This window comes from Tachypleus tridentatus, chromosome 12 (genome assembly GCF_004210375.1).
Source record: "Tachypleus tridentatus isolate NWPU-2018 chromosome 12, ASM421037v1, whole genome shotgun sequence".
Classification (NCBI taxonomy): domain Eukaryota; kingdom Metazoa; phylum Arthropoda; class Merostomata; order Xiphosura; family Limulidae; genus Tachypleus; species Tachypleus tridentatus.
The window spans coordinates 35,844,822-35,858,220 of record NC_134836.1 but is presented as its reverse complement, the minus strand read 5'-3'; the positions used below and the strand labels follow the sequence as shown (position 1 = coordinate 35,858,220).

Below are 13,399 nucleotides of genomic sequence, written 5' to 3'. Positions count from 1 at the left end.
CCTCCATTCTATATGATTATAGGAGAATATTTTACTTCTCTCCTCCATCTTCGGTCGCCTTATTAAATAAAACTACATTTATCGCTTTTATATCAAGAGTAGTGACGTGTGCGAAGTGGGAGGGGGGAATTTTCAATCACGCGCAATTGTACCACGAGCAGCTAACAACAATTGCCAGCGTATCCTTACTTTACATCTAGCTAGTTGTTTGACGGATATCAATCCTAGCGGTAACATTCCGTGTCTTATATATATGTATATATATATACATACATATAGCTCAACTGATATATATATTTATTAATTTATAGCGTGCGTTACTTCATCTTTTGACACTTAGATCACTGTCAAATAAAGATAATATGTCACTTCGGTTGGACTGTCTCATAATAAGTACAGGTTTTACTCTAAGATATCCCAGAAGTCACTGTAATTATTGCTCTTGAATAAACTCGACGTTTTAGAAAGCATTCATATCCCTCTCAGTGTTGATAGGCCGATCAAATGAAACCCGCTTATTGAATTCTTTATAAAAATTACGCAAGGATTTTTAGCGAGAGTGAGTTGCAAGTTAAATGGCTTACCGAAATTCTGTACTCAGAGATGTGTCTCTTAGGAACACCGGAAATTCATGGCGTTTAGTTGCTGTCAAACCATTCTTTCAAAAAGTAATTTTACTGTTTTTATTTTATGGTAGACAGACAGCAGCACCCTATCACTCACCACCCACGTTAAGGAATCGAAGTCAGTTCTTTTAACGCGTCCACACAGCTTTAAAGTGTAAGGAATATTTTGTGTAATGGCATAGATTCGAAACCAACTTGCTAGCTCTGCAGTGACGGGTACATGGGGAGGGTCTCAAGCCCTTGCCTTCTTGCAATTTGTTTTCTTTTCAATCATAAACAATAATTCAATGTTTAGACCCAGATATTAATAGTGCTTATAAATGAATAGGAAAAGAAGAGGATCTGTTAGCTTCCTATGTTTTTTTTTTACCCTATGTGTATCAAAGGTAACCCACGAGCCCCATAGTCTTATCTAACGCTTCCCCATTCTCCCTAAAAAGGTTTTACCTTATGATGCTTGAAAGAGTTCCTTTTAATATCCTCTGCATATTATTGCAGCTCCAAACTCCAGAGTTTTACAACAGAACTCGTTTTTACAGAATTGTTTCTTATACTGAAGCGTTGGTTTTTAAAATTAGTAGAAAAATTATACTTCATCAGAGAGTACCGTTAAGTCACACGTAAAATATAAACAGATCAAACTTCACAGAAATATTCTGTGGTACTGTTAAAAGGAACTTCAGGCTTAGATGTAAATAAACTGTATTTTGTAAGAGAATTTAATCAGTACAACACATTTGCGATGACAGTTTCGCCGTTTCAACGTTTACATATCTCTGTAACATGAAACTACACTGGCGTAGTTAAATTCACTAAGAACAAAACACATAGAATGTTAAACATATTGCCCGTGTCTGCAGTAGTGGCCTAATGCATTATCGTGCGATGATTGTATTGTGTTACATATATAAAGTACATTTTGTCTCGATTTTTCTAATTAAGTTTTTCAATGATTCACTATTAGGTATTTTGGTCAGTGTACAGTCTTACTATTATTAATTTACACAATCAATGATTTACCCAGTCACAACTATATGTTACGTGTTAAGAACAAATAAGATTTGTTGATTACATAATCCAGTTCGAATAAAGAACAACATATTGCTAATAATAAGTTTTTAAAGCTATTTAGCAACAGCTTTATGTATGAAGCTTTCAGTATTTCTGTTACGCTTTGATTAAAATTTTCTTCTTAACCGAATGGGAGAAAAAATCCAACCAAAGATAAATAAATAACGAAAGGTGAGAGATAACTTCTTCCGATTAAATAGTTTTGTGTGTGTATAAAACTATGTGGCTTATTGTTGTGTGAAGTCTAGTCTTGTTATACATTGTTTTCACCTTTACGAGAAGTATAACTTATCTTCAGTCGTAGCATGAAACCACAATACTTGTGACGGTTTCAATGATCCGAACAACTTACTTGAGTGGCCCGAGCGAGCCAAAGTTTGATTGTTATAAACGTAAATTCTGCATTGTAATAGCTTTATACATAATTGTATTCCGGCTTCATTTACTAAAAACAAACAACGTCAAAAATTATGGACAACAAGAACATCGGCGAGCGTTGGACTGACCATTTGAACTACGAACACCTAATGACAACTGACAGCGGGTGCGTACTTTACTTATAGCAATTTTATATATCTATATTGTTACGTATTATAATTTATGTCGCACGAGCCTCTGATTTATTATCTTGCGGTTATTACAGATAACAATTTATATACAAAAGTTTTACAAACTTACAGATAATTCTAATTCTTCTATCTGACTTGGAACTGAATCTTTTATCAATTGTTCACGGGGAGCGAATTTATTCTGTGTTGACACACAGGTACACTTTTCTTGACGGGCAAGCTAGCGAGGTGGTTCACTGAGCACACGCAAGTTTTTAATCGACGACAAATCTAAATATCCTCGTAAAAATAGTAACGTCCGAAGTTAATTCACTGAAGTTAAACGGTTTGTAATGTTTGAAATATATGAATGTTCCTGGTCAAATATCAGTAGTCTTACTATTAATAAGCGTTAATCGTAGTTATATTCCGAGGTTTATAGTATACTGACTGTAGTGAACTAACAATATTAAAACTGTCTCCCGCATGTTGCATTGGTTACCTTTTATAAGCTTGAGAGAAGGTTTTCTAGAAATTTCAGCGGAGGCAACAATACTGGCATTTTATATACGTACATCGTAAATTGTTTATTCTTACGCTCGAGAATCTTCTACAAATTTAGAGAACAGGCAGGACTTTCGTAATACACATTTAACAACATAAATTACATGTAGTTCTAAATGTATATTAAACTGAAACAAACGTAGATAGTTAAATAAATACATAATAGTAAATTCTTTATAATATTAATCCTAGCAGTCACGTCATAAATACATAAATTCAGTCCGCGTCTACTTAACTCAAGCATTAACTTCCTTATTTTTAATTGCAAATAAATAATTCTCCTTGAAACATTGCCATTTTAGCTGTGAATGAGAAATACTGATAATAATAACTACCCTCATCTGGTTTCTCTCGATTTCAGAGTTTCTCAGTGAACAGCTCAAAACGTGAGAGACATCCAGTTTCACTCATGCCTATAGCTGTTTCTTACACGTTGTCATTATTGAAAATATAACACACTTTTGAATTCCATGTAATCTACTTGGTAATCCATTTAATATTAGCACTATTCTGATATGTATATTTATTACTTACTTATTTAAGTTATTCCATATAAGTCTTTGGTTTGTTTGGAAGTAAGTACAAAGATACACAACGGTCTATCTATGCTCTGCTCACCACAGGTATCGAAACCCGGTTTGATGGTGTGAGTCCTCTGACACTGTTATTGGGGGGGGGGTGTAGTATAAATCTGTTGGATTGATATTAAAACGCGTGAAATCTATCCAAAACTACTTTAACGAAAAACACCAAAATATTTGTTTTAGGTCTAATAGTAGGCGGTGTGTCGTACAGAGGAAGTAAAACAACTTGACGTTTCTTATTATGAATCATTTTCTTCTTTTTCTGTTAAAGTGAATTAATTCAGTTTTACTCCAAATTTGCCTAAGAATCATCACTAACGTAACAAAGTGATGCGATGAATTAGATGCTATGCTGACTGAAGATTTAGATTTACACCACATGAATAAGATGACACTTGTACCTATTACACAGTTGTTTTATTTTTATGATTAAGAGATGTTATCTCCTGTTTGCCCTGAAGAAGATTTTTTTTCTCTTTTGGGTTTTTCGATGGGTGTGGGTTGTTTTGATTTTCGCGCAAAGCTACACGAGTACCATGTGCGCTACCCGTCCGTAATTTAGCAGTGCAAGACTAGAAAGAAGGCAGCTAGTCATCACCACCCATCGCCAACTCTTGGGCTACTCCCAACGAATAGTGGGATTGACAGTCACATTATAACGCCCTCACGACTGAAAGAGCGAGCATGTTTGGTGCGACGGGGATTTCGAACCCCAGACCCTCAGATTACGAGTCGAACGCTTTAACCTACCTGGCCATGCCAGGCTTTCGTGTTTAATAATGAAAGACTGGACACAGATGCTGAAGAAAGTTCTAAACATAATCGTTGTCGCTCAACTTTGGACCAAGTTGAAGACGAAGACGAAAAAAAAAATTCGTACAGAAGAAAACCCCACTGATGTAACACCGCTACTGCCTCAATGCTCGACTGTAACTACCCGGTAAGGGTAACCTCATAAATATAGTAAAAGAAGTGCTCAGTTAACAGTACTAGTAGGCTTACATATACACTTTGAAGTTAATTAACTTATTGATCAGGCAATAATTTGATCAAAATTGGAACTTGGCAACGACTTTCAGTGAAACAAACATTAAGAGCAAATCAAACAACCAACCTTAAGAGTGATCGATGAAGGTAATATTTGGTACACATGTCTTTCACGAGAACTAGTCGATGAGTTTACTAACATGAGGGCCAAGTTGGTGTTTATTTTAGAAATAAAAACGTTTTTTTTTTCTCCGGCTTGACTACAACGTTACTGATTGTAGATTCAGTTCGAATGAAATATATTGTGTTACCTTTTAAGGTACAAAATTATCACATTGCTATTTGACCATTTGAACAACTAACAATATTCTTCCTGATAAGCCCGGCATGGCCAGGTGGGTTAAGGCGTTCGACTCGTAATCTGAGGGTCGCGGGTTCGAATCCCCATCGCACCAAACATGCTCGCCCTTTCAGCCGTGGGGGCGTTATAATGTGACGTTCAATCCCACTATTCGTTGGTAAAAAGAGTAGCCCAAGAGTTGGCGGAGGGTGGTGATGACTAGTTGCCTTCCCTCTAGTCTTACACTGCTAAATTAGGGACGGCTAGTGCAGCTAGCCCTCGAGTAGCTTTGCGCGAAATTCAAAAACAACAACTACAAAAAAACAGTCTTCTTGACAAGGTTTGAACTAGTCTCAGGCTTAGTCTGTAATTTTTGGAAACCAAGAATTTTCACACACGGGTGCCCAGTCCGGTCAGCATCCATTTAGAATGAGTGTGTTTGGCGACAGAAAAATGAACTCGCAACCCTCAGATTGTGAGTCGATCTCTCTAACCATTAGGTTTAGATAGCTAGCAACGTGTGATTTTCAGTATTAATGTCTTAAGGACATTATATACTGACGATTACCACGGAAACGTATTTACAATTCCCTTTGTTTTAGATACACTGCTATTCTGGATGACGGTTACCTTCTCATGGGTTCGAATCCCTGTCACTTCGAACATGCTTGCCCTTTCAACCGTGAGGGTGTTATAATGTGACGGTCAGTCCCACTATTTGTTGGTAAAAGAGTAACCCAAAAGTTGGTGGTGGGTGGTGATGGCTAACTGTCTTCCCTCTAGTCTAGCACTGCTAAATTCGGGACGGCTTGCGCTGATAGCCTTCGTATAGCTTTGCGCGAAATTTAAAACATATCAAACAAACTCACGAGAATTACTCTTTTGTAGGAAGAGGTAAAGTGCACCTGACCTTCCTGGGTATACACATATACACCCAAACAACGAGCTGTAGGGTAAAAACCCGCTTCACTCAAAGCATGCTGTACTGCATAGTTTAATAATATGTAATACCCTTCACTTAATTAGGTTTACTGCCGTTTCTTAATGATTGGTAAGTAAAACAGCACGTTTTTGTGGACTAATAAGCTCTAATATTTTTATCTGTGACTAAAGATTTCGATCATGTCTGATGTATATTAGCCTTTCGTTTTTATCATATCTGGTTCAGAGACTTTTACAGGGTTGTCTTATTGGAGGGAAGGGATATAGAAAGGTTTAGAGATATGCTTCTCATAGCAACTGTTTGTTGAACAACACATTTCTATCTTCGTTTTCGTCACTTTTTTAACGATATGGAAAAGTGGATTTGATGGCCACATTGGGGAAAGCAACTGTCCCCCTCTTCGTGTTCCATTTACGGACACTTCTGATATTATCGTATTGTTTGATGAATAATACAACAATACAACAGAAAAGCGTCCCATTTGCAGGCACTTCTGATATTGTCGTATTGTTTGATGAATAATACAACAATACAACAGAAAAGCGTCCCATTTGCAGGCACTTCTGATATTGTCGTATTGTTTGATGAATAATACAACAATACAACAGAAAAGCGTCCCATTTGCAGGCACTTCTGATATTGTCGTATTGTTTGATTATTTAACTATTGGCAGTTACTACGGTTACAGATGTAGTAGTTTGTTATACAACAGTGAAGTTTGATGGTTTCTTTGGTTACATTATAAGTCACTCACATGTTAAGCATTTTGTTGTTTATTATTATGGCAAGTGTTGTTGGTTAGCAATGTTATATTGTGTAGTACTTTCACATCTGCTATATTCAGTAGTTTTTTGAACTGTAAATATACTACAAATTTTACTGTTATATATCAATAACAGTATTTTAGAAATTATAAAAGTTTATCTATACCAAAAAAATAGTCTCAGACTGTGAGTAAAGTATATGGGTTATCACTTGTTCAAGAAAGTGCCTCTTAGTATTACCCTGTCCATTATATTAGAAAAAGTTATTCAAGTTTGTGGCGTCCCACTGTTAAGTCTAAGTGAAAAGATAACAAGCATCGATCAGTAAACCGGCTACCGATTGGTTTCTAATGGCTCGATTACTATTTCATTCCAAGTCGTTGGGGCTTTGACTATTTTCATTTATTTCATGGACTCTTGGACTCTATATTTTTACTGATGATAAATGACAAAGTTCATTATCTAACATATCTGCCAAAACCAATTCGGCGTAGCATGACGTGACCCGCAGCAATTTGATAGGATAAAAACAGCTAGAACAAAAGGTATTGGTGTAAGATAAGTTATTTTTTTCCGATAGTTGGAGCAACTTTAGTGTTAAGTACTTTCGGTCATTTGATTTTCAATAAAGTGTAAGATATGAGATTATGAAAGAGCCGACTTTGTCCCAAAGTTAAGCAGTTTGTCTTAAAGTGTCGGCTGTGACAGTTGAGTTTACATCATTAATGTATTTTCAGTTCGAGCTGATAATTACAAAAAGTATTGTAATAAGTCTGTTTGTGTTTAAGCGCAAAGCTACATAATGTTCTATCTGCACCGTGAACATCACAGGTACCGACACCCAGTTTTTAGCGCGTAAGTTCTGAAGCTTACCGCTGAGCACGAGGAAGTAATTTAATAAGATTTGTGTGTGTGTATGAAATCACATGTAGCATTTCCTCGTGTTTCATACTGCATGTGTTCTAACCCCTCCTCCCACGAGCGTATGTCTCCCCTCCCCCACTAATACCCGAGACCTTAAAATGATATATATTTCGGGGCTTGATCCATGCAGTGAATGCAACATACATTGCAAATTGCACATCTTTACGCTTAAATAAATAGTTTATATTTAGTAGCATGTAATTTTATAGATAACCTATATTTAGTTAAACATGATATATTATGCAACTGTCGTTGTTAAGAATTGTTTACTATTCATATTTCGTACATAGCTATTAATTTATACTAAATACTTAAAACTGTTAACGACCCACAGTGTGTCGTACATACCTATTAATTTGTAATAAATGAATAGAATTGTTATTGATTCGTAATTGGTCTAATAGAAACAGAAATAAACGAAATAAATGTTTGTTATCCTAAAAATCTGATTTGCAAGTGTTTTAAATGAAACTGATAGCAACAGTTTACTTGCTTGATGTCAATCTTTATGAAAATTAATAATATAAACAGCACCTAGAGTGTCATAGTCCAGTCAGTCTGGTGAACCTTCGTTTTGAAAGGACCTCGTCGCCACTGTGTATGATAAATGTAGTTTGGTTGACATGGTTTGGTTTGTTTTGAATTTCGCGCAAAACTACATGAGGGCTATCTGCGCTAGCCGTCCCTAATTTAACAGTGTAAGACTAGAGGAAGGGCAGCTAGTCATCACCACTCACCGCAAACTCTTGGGATACTTTTTTACCAACGAATAGTGGGATCGACCGTCACATTATAATGCCCCAACGGTTGAAAGGGGGAGCATGTTTAATGTGACGGGAATTCGAACCCTCGGATTACGATTCGAGTGCCATAACCACCTGGCCATGCTGGGCCTTGGTTGACATATCAATGTTATCTTCACTTTCTTTCACCTGGCCGTGCTGGGCCTTGGTTGACATATAAATGTTATCTTCACCTTCTTTCACCTGGCCGTGCTGGGCCTTGGTTGACATATCAATGTTATCTTCACTTTCTTTCACCTGGCCGTGCTGGCCCTTGGTTGACATATCAATGTTATCTTCACTTTCTTTCACCTGGCCGTGCTGGGCCTTGGTTGACATATCAATGTTATCTTCACTTTCTTTCACCTGGCCGTGCTGGGCCTTGGTTGACATATAAATGTTATCTTCACTTTCTTTCACCCCGTGCTGGGCCTTGGTTGACATATAAATGTTATCTTCACTTTCTTTCACCTGGCCGTGCTGGGCCTTGGTTGACATATCAATGTTATCTTCACTTTCTTTCACCTGGCCGTGCTGGGCCTTGGTTGACATATCAATGTTATCTTCACTTTCTTTCACCTGGCCGTGCTGGGCCTTGGTTGACATATCAATGTTATCTTCACTTTCTTTCACCTGGCCGTGCTGGGCCTTGGTTGACATATCAATGTTATCTTCACTTTCTTTCACCTGGCCGTGCTGGGCCTTGGTTGACATATCAATGTTATCTTCACTTTCTTTCACCTGGCCGTGCTGGGCCTTGGTGACATATCAATGTTATCTTCACTTTCTTTCACCTGGCCGTGCTGGCCCTTGGTTGACATATCAATGTTATCTTCACTTTCTTTCACCTGGCCGTGCTGGCCCTTGGTTGACATATCAATGTTATCTTCACTTTCTTTCACCTGGCCGTGCTGGCCCTTGGTTGACATATCAATGTTATCTTCACTTTCTTTCATAAGTTCTTGAAACTGATAACACAGTTTTCTCACGTCGACTCATGGTTGCTCCATTCGTTCTGACGAGAAGACAGCTTGTTGGTTCACCAGCTCTTCTGAATCATATTAAAGTTAATCTAAATAACCTACTAACAATAATGAATTAATTGTCGGTAATATAAATGAAATAAATATACAATACTGTGTTATAAGAAATTCTGTACTTTCACTTATAAATGCTTAGAATGTTTTAAACGTTTTTTGAATGTTCAAACAGTGAAACAATGATACTTAAAACTATTGCTCTTCGTGCGAACAGAATAAATATTTACAATTTTAGTGAATCAGTGGTTCAAATGAAATAAAAGCTTGTATTATATGATATATATATGTGTGTGTAAAACAATTCATGACCTCTCTTTCCAGTAAAGCATTATTTAGGTGCATGATTTGTCTCGTTGGTTAGTTAACGATCTGCGGTTTGTAATAATCGTCAGTGCTTCATGAGATCTGTGGTCTGTTCGAATATCCAAAGGTTTCTTAGGATTCAGAGTTTGTTCTAAATAACAAAGAGGTTTTAATTACCTTTGCTAAATATCAAAGAACGTTCGATTTTTTCTCTGTCATGTTTCGGTTTTCATTGTTTACTACGAAGCGTAAAAAGAAATTTTACACGGGCGTAGGTCACTAATGGGTTCATGATTAAAACATTGACTGGCCGGAACCAATTACCAGTACCGATAAGGCTTTAGAAAATCAACAGTAATTTAATGGCCTATCTAACTTCATTGATTTTAGGCCTCGTACCATTTGTTTTGAAGCAAAACCTCATTGGGAAATCTGATGTGTCCACCACGCGGAATCGAATCCTGGATTTTTGCCTTATAAGTTCGTAACCGTACCGCTCTCCCACCGTGTGAGTAAGTTCGATTTATTAGATAATCGTGATGGTCTTCTTGTTACTTATAGGAATATTTGTAGTCTCCAAAATTCTTATTTCATTAATAATGTAATAAAAGGATATACATGTAACACTGTCATGTTGCCGGAATTGTGTAACTGTTTGACATGTGGTTAGAAAAATACGAAGGAATCCTCAACAGCCGCGGTATTTGATTTTTTTTTAGGCAGGACTAGAGTCAATTAATCAATGAAACATTTTATTTCATTTTTATTAACTATATTTTTGTACGCCAGCAGAACCAAGGGTGGGATGTGGGTACAGCAGTTCACCCCGAATTTGAAATTATTTTAAGCAGGATTTGGGTAAATTAGTCTATGAGACCTTGGGCCTGATCAAGTACATCAATCGAAAAGGTTTAACTTCCTGAGTCCAAAAGTGTAATTAGATGTCATATCGGCCAAGAGATGACAGAGCCCTGAGCTAAAAGTTTGTACTTGAAAAAATAAGAACAACAACAGCAAAAAAATACAGCGCCTCTGTACCTTGGTTTAAAAAAGTAAGGAAGTAAAGGTTACCTACATGTGCAAAATCAAGTTTAGTTGCTGTGCGCGATATCTTGTTATTTTGTGTAACGTATTTACTGATATGCATTTATTTTAATAACTACGTTTGTTTCAGTTTGATGCATGTGACGTACCTTGATGGATATGTATTGCGCAAGTCCCGCCTGTTCTCTAACTTTGTAAAAGATTCTCGAGAGCAAGAATCAACAATATTCGAGAATCTTGCTTAATTAGTATAAAAGCGAGTCGAAAGACAGTTTCATATTGTTTGGTCGTTACAGTCAGCAGTCTCAGAAGCTATAATTGTGATTAACGCTAATTAATCGGAAAATTACAGAATATGACCAGGAATATCATAGATTTCGAACATTACAAACCATTTAACTTCAGTAAATTAACTTTGGACGTTTTCATTTCTAAGAGGACACTAAATATAAGTGACGTGAGGCCAACGAAGCTAGCTTGTAACAATATCAACTCAGAATTAATTTGCTCGTCGTGGACCTGTACCATCGTTAAAATATTCAGTTCTACACCACGTAGAAGACTCAGTATAGTATGTACGTTTATAAAACTCTTGCATATAAACCAATATTTTAAAATAAATATATAAAATAACTGTGATTATAAATTGTATTAGTCTTTGCATATTAAAATATATCGTGTTAAGAAAGAAAATTGTGTGTATCATTCTGGTTGGCAAATATTTTAAATTTACTACATACCGACATTTCATTAACTTCTACATTCAAGTTCAAATTTTCGGTTATTTGAAATCGTAATATGTAACGCACGTAACATAATAAGTTGGAGACCCATCCGGGATAAATTATAACACATAACGATAGCAATATATTAGGAAATATTTAAAGAAGAAGTACTCCAAGAATATCAGGTTTACCGTCATATCCGGTTGAAGTCATGAAGATGTGTATTTATCATTACTAAGGAATTGAAACATTTTATTTTGTCTGCTTCCGAAACGTTTCATGAAGAGCCGATTCTATACATGAAGTTCATTCCATGTATACTAAAATAAATCTAAGGTGCTGAGATCAGTTTTCACGTACATTGATTCTGTTCCATTATCAATAGTTTTTACTACATAGATTAGTACGATTACTCTATTTAATGATTAATAGTTTTTATTGTATAGACTAGTACAATTACTCTCTTTAATTATCAATAGTTTTTACTATATAGACTAGTACAATTACTCTCTTTAATTATCAATAGTTTTTACTATATAGACTAGTACAATTACTCTATTTAATTATTAATAGTTTTTATTGTATAGACTAGTACAATTACTCTCTTTAGTTATCAATAGTTTTTACTATATAGACTAGTACAATTACTCTATTTAATTATCAAGTTTTTATTATATAGACTAATACTATTATACTGTTTAATTATCAATAGGTTTTACTATATAGATTAATACTATTATTTTGTTTAATTATAAATAGTTTTTACTATATAGATTAGAACAATTACACTCTTTAATTACACTGCACAACAAAGTTTTTGCTTCTTAAACACTGTTGGGTGTTTCTTATAGATGTTTTGGCTGCTGATCACAAAAATCACATACAAATTTGCCCATCACGTACCGTTTTATCGAAATCTTCAGTTTCACCAGGACATTGCTGCAATGGAAAAACGATATCAGGGCAACTGGAATCCGTCAATGTTTGCTGACTACTGTTGGACACTGCAACGTGATGCACCGGACATTGAATACAAACGAAAATCAGGACCAAAACACTTTTAATTGTGTTGAACTTAATAGCGTATTAGAAACATAAACGCAATTAAATACGTTATTGCCGGTAAACAGTTAACTGTCTATTTCTCAGAGTTCCTACGCGATGAAGCAAAACCCAAACTATATTTGTGCAAACCCACCAGGTACCTGTCACAATCAGCAAAATATTTTCAGGAAGCAAAACTCTTCAAAAAATTGTTGTGCAGTGTTATCAGTAGTTTTTACTATATAGAATAATACTATTTTTCTGTTTAATTATCAATAGTTTTTGCTACAGAGAGTACTGTGATATAACGCAGTCATTTATTTCTTTACTGACACCGAATTCATTTGGTTTGTATTTCCTCTTTTCTACGACAATTCCGCGATGGCTTAAGGATAAGCTTGAAAGCTTATAACGTTACAATTTGGGGTTTAATACCTGCGGTGGACACAGATGAAATAACTCATGGTGCAGCTTTGCGCTTTAACACATAAACAAAAACAGATGTGTGTATGATACTATAAAAAATGTGGTTATGTACAACTTTTCATACTGAAATCGAGTTCTCGTTGTACTTTATAATGTTGTTTTTCTTTTAATAAAATATGGTATGGGTTTAAAATAATGTAAAAGAATAATACCCAGACTATCTGTAGTCTCAAAATTTTGTATAACGATAAACAATTTAATATATTGTTCAATATCCTTAGTATGTAAAAATTAATTTGATCGCATAACTGAAACTGGACTTTTTTCATTTGGTTTTAAAAATAACCAGAACTTTATTTTTCAAAATTGTCTCAATATATGTGGACAAAAATCATTCTTTAAATTATGTCAAGTGTCTGTAAAGAGCTACATCTACGTCTTTATGGAAAAGCTGCTAATGTTACCTGCCGCCAACCTTGATTCTTAACATTTATGAACTATAAAACGAATCAACAGCACCCTACCATCATAGGACTGATTTTCACTCTTAAAACGCACCCGCAGTTTAAAGTTTGAGGAATACTTTATGTTTCTGCATGAATTCGAAACAAGATCGCCAGCTCCGAAATCCTGAGTTCGATCACAGAGCCAACACGTGCTACAACTGTAAATAATTACATCATA

General features: G+C 35.6%; 1 protein-coding gene across 6 annotated transcripts in view; it reads left to right on the top strand.

The window, feature by feature from the left end:
• Nucleotides 1–13,399, top strand: part of LOC143235833 (ephrin type-A receptor 4-B-like) — a 105,844-nt gene that overhangs the window by 49,102 nt on the left and 43,343 nt on the right. The window lies entirely within an intron of this gene.